General features: G+C 49.3%; 1 long non-coding RNA gene across 1 annotated transcript in view; it reads right to left on the bottom strand.

The window, feature by feature from the left end:
• LOC140216715 (uncharacterized) overlaps positions 1-6,576 on the bottom strand; it is a 17,069-nt gene extending 10,493 nt beyond the window's left edge. Inside the window, exon 1 of the long non-coding RNA XR_011893373.1 lies at positions 5,103-6,576. This is a non-coding gene — a long non-coding RNA (uncharacterized lncRNA). The remainder of the gene's footprint in view (positions 1-5,102) is intronic.
• Between the last annotated feature and the right edge of the window lie 1,586 nt (positions 6,577-8,162).

The raw sequence follows: 8,162 nt of genomic DNA, 5'->3' as shown, positions 1-8,162 counted from the left end.
CGACCCAGAGGGTGTAAACCTTTTTACACCCTCTGTGTGTGTGGCAAGTATGCACCCCAAAGGGTGTGTACATTTTCTAAGAGTGTACCCTCTAAGAAAAGTTTACACCCTTTGGAGTGTATATTTGCCACACAACGATATTCGTCATCTGCCTTACCCGCATTTCCTTTCTTGAAAACGCTGCGCTCGTTACTTTCCTGTCGGGAATGCTATGTCATGCTGATAACGCGCATGCCGTTCGTTGCTGGAAAGTACCGGGCTCGCCGCCTTAAAGGAAATGCGGACAAGACAGATGACGATTATTGTTGTGTGGCAAATATACACCCCAAAGGGTGCACCTGTTTTTAGAGTGTAGACTCTAGTGAGTGAGTGAGTGAAAAACTATCAGCTCTAGATTCGCTGGTCTTCTGCGGTCTTCAGATGGAATCGTCCATCTTTTAGCACAACGGTCGGTTGCCCTTAGTCCAGGGCTCCGCTGGATGCTGCTGCCAGTTGTGCTCGCCGAATCAGACCTTCTTGGTCGACCTGGCGATCGCTGGAGAGCACTCCCTCCCATTGCTCCGCACTCGGGTTTGGTATAACGGGTACCACGTCTATCTTCTGGCATGCCCACGTTATGTGGTACAGCGTGGGTGTTTCGTGGCACCAGGGGCATTTGTCATTGTATAGTGTGGGATAAATTTTGCTGAGTACGTGTAGGTTCGGGTACGAGCCCGTTTGTAGCTGCCTCCACGCGCTCTGCTAAGGGAGTTGTGCGGTGGTGGATACCGCTTTCTGCAGCCCTTGTAGTAATTTATTATTGCCGAATAGTCTTGGGGTACAGGTTCGGTCTCCTCGAGGTCGCCTACGTTGGATGCTCGGTAATAAGTGTACCCTCGAGCTATCCTGTCCGCCTCTTGGTTCCCTGCCACTCCCGTGTGTCCCGGCGTCCATACTATCGTATGCCTAATTGGTTCTTCTTTTGTTTGTCGTTCTGTTATGTGGTCTCCGGAGCGGAGTATGCGGAGTGCTCCGTGCCCTATTCTGCCGCGTAGGTAGTTGCGGCACGCTGTTTGCGAGTCTGTAAGGATTGTTAGAGACCGTTTAGACCGATAGCCCTCCGCTGCCGCTAGAGCGACGGCCGCTTCTTCAGCCTCGACTATCGTACAGCCTTGTAGTGATGCGCTGGTGATCTCGCGTAGGTTCGAATCGATCACCGTTGCTACCGCGTTGCTGTTGCTCTGACCCGCTGCTCTGGCGTATGTGGCTGCGTCCACATATACCGTCGTTTCTTGGGGTGCTAGGGTCTTTTGTAGGTATTCAGCCCTCGCTTCTCTGCGTGCTTTGTGTAGGTTGGGATCCATGTTCCGGGGTATGGGTGCTACTTTTAGTGTGTTGCGATACTCATCCGGAATTGTTTCGGTCCTCTGTATCTCTTGAAGTTGATCGGCGCAGCCTAGTTTCTTCAGGAGCTCCCTGCCAGATGGGGTCTGCTGTAGTCTGCGTTGTTGGGAGACTAGTTGCGCCTCTTTCAATTCGTCTAAGGTGTTGTGTAGTCCTAAGGCTAGGAGCTTTTCGGTTGAGGTGTTGTGGGGAAGGTGGAGTGCGGTTTTGTAGGCTTTGCGTAGAATCGCGTCCGCCTGTTGTACTTCACTCTTGATGGGATTGTAGTATGGGAGGCTGTATGCCAATCGGCTGACGACCAAGCTTGTGACCAGCTTGAGTGTGTCCTCCTCTCGCATGCCGTGGCGTCTGTGTGAGATGCGCGTGATCATGCGGGCCACTTGTAGGGTGGATGCCTTGAGTAGGGCGAGGGTGTGGGTGCAGCGTTGGTTTGACTGTATCCACATCCCCAGGATTCTGATGAGCGTCTTTTCCGGTATCGGCTTCCCCTGGAGGTAGACGTTGAGCTTTAACTCGTCGCTGGTGGGGACTGTGCAGTTTTGCTTTCCTCTCCAAACTCTCAGGAGCTCGGACTTCTCAGTGGAGCAGGCTAGCCCTCTTGCTCTGACGTAGTCCTCTACGCAGGTGGCTGCCTCTTGTAACTTCTCTTCTTTCTGTCTGAGCGAGCCTGTGTTAACCCAGATGGTGATGTCGTCGGCATACATGGCATGGTGTATGTCGTCGATTTCATTTAATTGTTTTGTCATTTAATTGTTTTGCCAAGCCAATCATTGCTATGTTGAAAAGCGTGGGGGAGATGACCGACCCTTGAGGCGTCCCTTTGTTTGGAGTAAGGAACTTCTCTGATCGGAGCCCTCCGAGGCCAATCGTTGCCGTTCTGTTTGAAAGGAAGGCTTTGACGTAGCCGTAGACGCTCCTCCCGCAGTTCAGGTCGTTCATGCCCGTGAGGATAGCCTCGTGGCTTACATTGTCAAAAGCCCCCTTGATATCCAATGCCATTATTATATTCTCCCCGCTCCTGGGGACGTTCCCGAGTACTTCTTCTTTGATTTGAAGCAGTACGTCTTGGGTGGATAATTTTGCTCTGAATCCAAACATGTTGTGGGGATACAGTTCGTTGTCCTCCATGTACTGTTGTAGTCTCAGCGTCACCACTCGCTCGTACAGTTTACCCAGGCACGATGTGAGCGAGACTCTAAAAACTGTTTGCACCCTTTGGGGTGTATATTTGTCCCACAACAATAATCGTCATCTGCCTTGCTTGCGTTTCCTTTCTTTAAAACTCGGCGCTCGCTACTTTCCTGTCGAGAATGCTGCGTCACACTGATAACGCGCATGCCGTTCGTGACTGGGAAGTACCGGGCTCGCAGCGTTAAAGAAAGGAAATGCGGGCAAGACAGATGACGATTATTGTTGTGGGACAAATATACACCCCAAAGGGTGCAACTGTTTTTAGAGTGTAAGACTGTTATACACTCTTAAACAAATTTACGCCCTTTGAGGTGTATATTGGCCACACAACGATAATCGTCATTTGCCTTGCCTGCGTTTCCTTCCTTGAAAACGCTGTGCTCGCTATACTTTCCTGTCGAGAATGCTCTGTTGTGCATGCTTATTACGCGCATGCAGTTCGTGACTTGAAAGTGCCGGGCTCGCAGCGTTAGAGAAAGGAAATGCGGAGAAGACAGATGACGATTATCGTTGTGTGGCAAGATACGTCGAAAAGGGGGCAATCTTGTTTAAGAGTGCAGTTGCGGGGCAAGCCCCAAAGGGTGTAAACGTTTTTAAGAGTGCACCGCATCGCAATTTCTTCTGGAATAGCACAGCGCGCCTACTCTCAGCCTGCTAGAAGGATTTTTAATCGAGCTACATAAATGACGCAAGAACGTAAGACGCCTCGGTTCCCTCACCAGCAAAGAGGTAAGCATTACGCAACTGAAGCCAAAACGAACCTGCCCAACACGTGATCGGCCCGCCTGAGCTTAGGGCTGCCGCTCTTCGAGCAGAGCCGTGGCAGGGCCGCCGAACAAGTGCGCATCGATTATTATTATTAGTCATGTAAACGTTTATAAACACCACAAAGATATGGGGAGAAGCAGACTATTGGCGGCGAGGACTTACGGAGTCACCATCTGTCGGAAGCGCCTCTCTTGCCCGCACTCTAAAAAAAAGTTTACACCGTTTGGGTTGTATCTTGTCCCCAAACAATAATCGTCATCTGTCTTGACCGCATTTCCTTTCTTGAAACCTCGGCGCTCGCTACTTTCCGGTCGAGAATGCTGTGTCAAGCTGATAACGCGCAGGCCGTTCGTGACTGGGAAGTATACCGCGCTCGCAGCGTTAAAGAAAGGAAACGCGGGCAAGACAAATGACGATTATCGTTCTGGGACAAGATAAGCCCCAGAGTGTGTAATTTTTTAGAGTGTATACACTCTAAAAATTAAGAAATGCGGGCAAGACAAATGACGATTATTGTTTAGGGACAAAATACAACCTGAAGGGTGTAAACATTTTGTAGAGTGTATACACTCCAAAAGATTACACCCTTTGGGGCTTATATTGTCCCACAACGATTATCATCATTTGTCTTGGCCGCATTTCCTTTCTTTAACGCTGCGAGCCCGGTACTCCCCAGTCACGAACGGCTTGCGCGTTATTAGCATGACGGAACATTCTCGACAGGAAAGTATAGCGAGCGCAGCGTTTTCAAGGAAGGACGCGCAAGCAAGATAGATTACGATTACTGTTGTGTGGCAAATATACACCCAAAAGGGCGCAACCGTTTTAATAGCGTGGTATGAGGGATAACGCGGCGCGCTCCTCATAGGTTTGAATGTCGGCGCTCAATAAAAACACCACGCCTGAGCCCTCCTGGACACTTCCGTAAGTATACTCTCCGAACGACAGAAGTCTTTTTACTGTTAAAGTAATATCCTTGGGCAAAAAGAAAGCGCAGAATGGTTTACAGACGCTATCTCTTTATGCGTATACAGTGAACGTATACAGTAAACGGCCACTGCACGCGGTCGCCGCGATGAAGTCCTCCGCGAACCGTTCTTTTGCATGAAAGGTAGGCAATCGCTGAGAACAAACTATGAAAAATATGATCTTGTCTGTCTGCGTAACGAAATGGAGCATAACAGAACGAAGCCTCAACGCATGCAGCGACCGACAGCGCGTCTGCATGCATGTCCGCGCACAATGTTTCGCTTTCGCTGCGAGCACGTTTTTGCACCGTGCCGTGAGCTTTAGGCCACCAGCATGTGAGCATTTCACCGTATACACAAGCAACCATTGTTGTGTGGACACTATCATAGCTGTTCAAAAATAATTTCGTTATAACCGGGGACTTCGACGCCTACGGCGACTTTCCATATGCCGTCGGGACGATTCAATCTTTTCTTCTATATTCTTGGACGTTTCAATATCATTATTTCTGAAGTTATGTCGCACTGTATGTTTATCGCTCTTCTCAGCGAGCAGTTTGCCGCTTTTTTTTATTCTTAATCAGCTGGTAATGTACATTAATTATTTGATGCAAACGCAAGCATGAGCATATTACATGCCTTTTTAAAATGCGCTTCTTGCCGTTCCCTTTTCATTCCAGTGAACTTGCCAGTATCTAGCAGCAACGAGTTCACAGATCAGAGAGCTTCATGACATTAGCCGGGCAGCGCGCCCGGTCGAGCGTCTCAGTGCGCGCTTTCTGCTATACTCACGGCGAACATCGCAGCCCTAACGTCGTAGCAGAAACCTTCCACGCGGAGCTGCTTACTGGACACCCAACTTGTAGCCGATGGCTGCTAGTTTGCTCGAAGTTTCACGATGCAAGCTTCACGCAGCTTCTTGTCCTGCGGGCTTCGCCTTCGCCGCGTACGTCCGGCGCTGCGCTTCCGAAGCAGCCGACGCGGCCCAGGCTGTGTCCACGGGATTCCCTCGTAAATACATGTCACGCCGACGGCAGCGCCGGCGTTTCCAGTGGTGGAGCTCGACCCGAATAGCAGCTGTCGTACAAAAGAGGCGCCACGCCCACCCGCTTGAAGAGGAGAGGAACAAAAAGAGAGAGAGAATAGGAAGGCGGTAAAAGGTTGCCGTGGAGGGGGAGGGGAAACTAAAGTTAATCGGCCAATACGCCGAGTCTCAGAGGTCATGTGCTGGCTTCACCGAAAGTTGGCCTACCGAGGCTGGCTGCGCGTTGTGATTATTATATTCCTCCTCCATGTGCCCCAGCTTCTCGTAACGTCATTGATTTTCTCTGCATGTACTCTATAATTATACTCGTTCGTTGTTAGGCGAGGACTCCACTGTAGCCTATAGACTCGTTCTAGCAATTAAAAGTTTAGAAAACAATTCGCGATCCAAATAGGCTAAAATACGCGAAGATACTTTGATATCAATGACGTCACGCAGCGGCACCGGTCATGAGGTTCTGGCTCGAAATTGGAAAGAAAAATTGCGGGCCGGTCTTCGATTTTGCTCATTAATAATCAACCCTATATAGCTTCCTGCCAGGTGAATGAAATAGATATTTAACATCCTCAGTACACTCCACACGTCAAACTGATTTGGTGTAGGGTTTATATGGTGTCCCTTGAAGTTGTATTTCGTGCATTAAGCATCAACAAGGATGACGACAACAACATTTATGGCCGGTGACCGCGGCACTACGTTATCTAATTCTTTTCTTCAGGTGCATGCAGCTTCGAAAATAGTTCTTTGCCATCTCAACTCGCGACTGTAGGTGTCTATACATCGTTTTAAATATTGATAGTCTATACATGGGGCCAAGTAACGCCTTGACGTGACAGGGGAAAAAAAAAAAAATAAAGCTTCCCACCAAACCGAACTTAGTCATTCAAGCCTATTCAATTCTCTGCCGTTGTCCTTTTGAACGCAGGGGTAGCGACGTACAAGAACGGTAATACGCTGACGTAACAAATCTCATTTTCCGCACGATCGTAAATGCTACGCGGGGGCAATATCGTTTCAAACGGCAGCTGCGCGGTATCACTTGCTCACGATACGTGACTATATATGCTTTTCACAAGACCGCGCTGTTGAGAACGTCGGAGGAGAATTCGCCGATGCAATAATTCGGCGAAGACGGTTTCGCACGGAGGTCCCCTCGCGTTGCATGTTTTATTTTTTTTAATCAAATATTTTAATTTAATTCCCTCTATAATTCTCTCTCATTCTTCTTTAGGTAATTTCGCGCACCCGGTTCAATACGGGATACGTTATCTGGCCCGTTTAGCACACCGAGTTAACGTTCCTTAACGATCGAAGGATGCTCTTTCCTGTCCCCAGTGTCGTATTTCACTTTGGTTCGTAGTAAGTAACGTGTTTCGTCGACTTGGTGGTTCTGGTGATGCATCCATTGCTCGTATCGACAACCGGGGCCACTTCCTCAAAAAGTTATGGCTCCAGTGATGCTCGGCGCATCTAAGGCCACGAAGGCTATCGCGTGGTTTTTCTTTTGTAAGGAGAAGGAAACTGGATATACGACTACACATTAACTGTTTCCACCCAGTTTTTAAGAGCGGAGCTGTTTAAGCGTTATTTCCGCCGTGGAGCGTTACCAGAAAACTCAGACCAGCTGTGCTCCGCCTCGCGTTGCCTAGCAACCACCTGCGATATCACCGAGCCACGTAACATCCTCGCACCCAACGCGCGTAGGGCGGCTTGTGACGACACAGGCGTGTAAAAGCTCGCAACATCCGGCGCGGCGACACCTCTCGCCTCCTCTACTCCGTGCGTACGTGCTGCTGCCATCGGAAGACCGAAGAAAGTCCGGACTCCCGAAGAAGAAGCGGCTTACCAGGAAGAGCGCCGTACTGCCACGCGAGAAGCGATGCGTTGCCGCCGAACTGATCCGGAACACCGCGCCGAAGCTGCGGCTGAGATGAGGCGACGCCGAGTCGAGGATCCCGAGTTTTAGTCCACGGCACGCGAGAGTCGGCGCCTGAACGCTCGACGTCGCCGAGAAAGCGATCCCGGCCTGTGACTGCTCGAAAACTTCCAACGTCAAGCCTGCCGAGACAACAACTTAGCAAAGCCTAGCATAACCTCGCAAAACCTAGAAACAACTTAGCCAAGCCTAGCATAACCTCGCAAAACCTAGAAACGACTTAGTCAAGCCTACCAACAACTTGGCATAACCTCGCAAAACCTACCAACAACTTAGCATAACCTCGCAAAACCTACAAACAACTTAGGCAAGCCACGTAAAAGCTAGGTGATCACAAGCTCCGCTGTCGACTCCAGCCTTGCGCCACTAGTGCAAGCTGCGCATGCTTCTTTTTGACTCGTGCTCACTTACCTTTCTACCCTACTCCTCCTCGTGGACGCGCCACGAAGCCAACTAATGCGCCCACTTAATTATCTTACTCGCCTTCCGCAGCCAAGCGCACTGCGTCTCTCTCGAGACCTTTGAAACTTCCACACGCAGGTACCGCATGTGCGTCGATACCGTGAGAGCACGTCGGCACGGATGCGCCTTGAATGTCCGTAAAATTCCTGCCGCAAACAAAAAAAGTGAAAGCAGGTTTTTTTATTTAGGCCATTAAATTTTGTTCGCAAGAAATTGTTGGAAGTTGCAAAATTTAAATCGAAGCCTAAAGATTACTCTAACTTGGCACTAAAGATGATATCATAATTCTGTAAGCTAAGCACACTCAAGCATCTAAAGTAGACATTTTCCTATATGACTCTAGATATAATATATAAATTATACCACTATAATTTGGAAGTATAGTTGTGCAGCACCTTTCTGTATGTTC

Source organism: Dermacentor andersoni, chromosome 3 (assembly GCF_023375885.2).
Source record: "Dermacentor andersoni chromosome 3, qqDerAnde1_hic_scaffold, whole genome shotgun sequence".
Taxonomy (NCBI): domain Eukaryota; kingdom Metazoa; phylum Arthropoda; class Arachnida; order Ixodida; family Ixodidae; genus Dermacentor; species Dermacentor andersoni.
The sequence above is the reverse complement of the archived record's forward strand: the minus strand, read 5'-3'. Positions and strand labels throughout refer to the sequence as shown.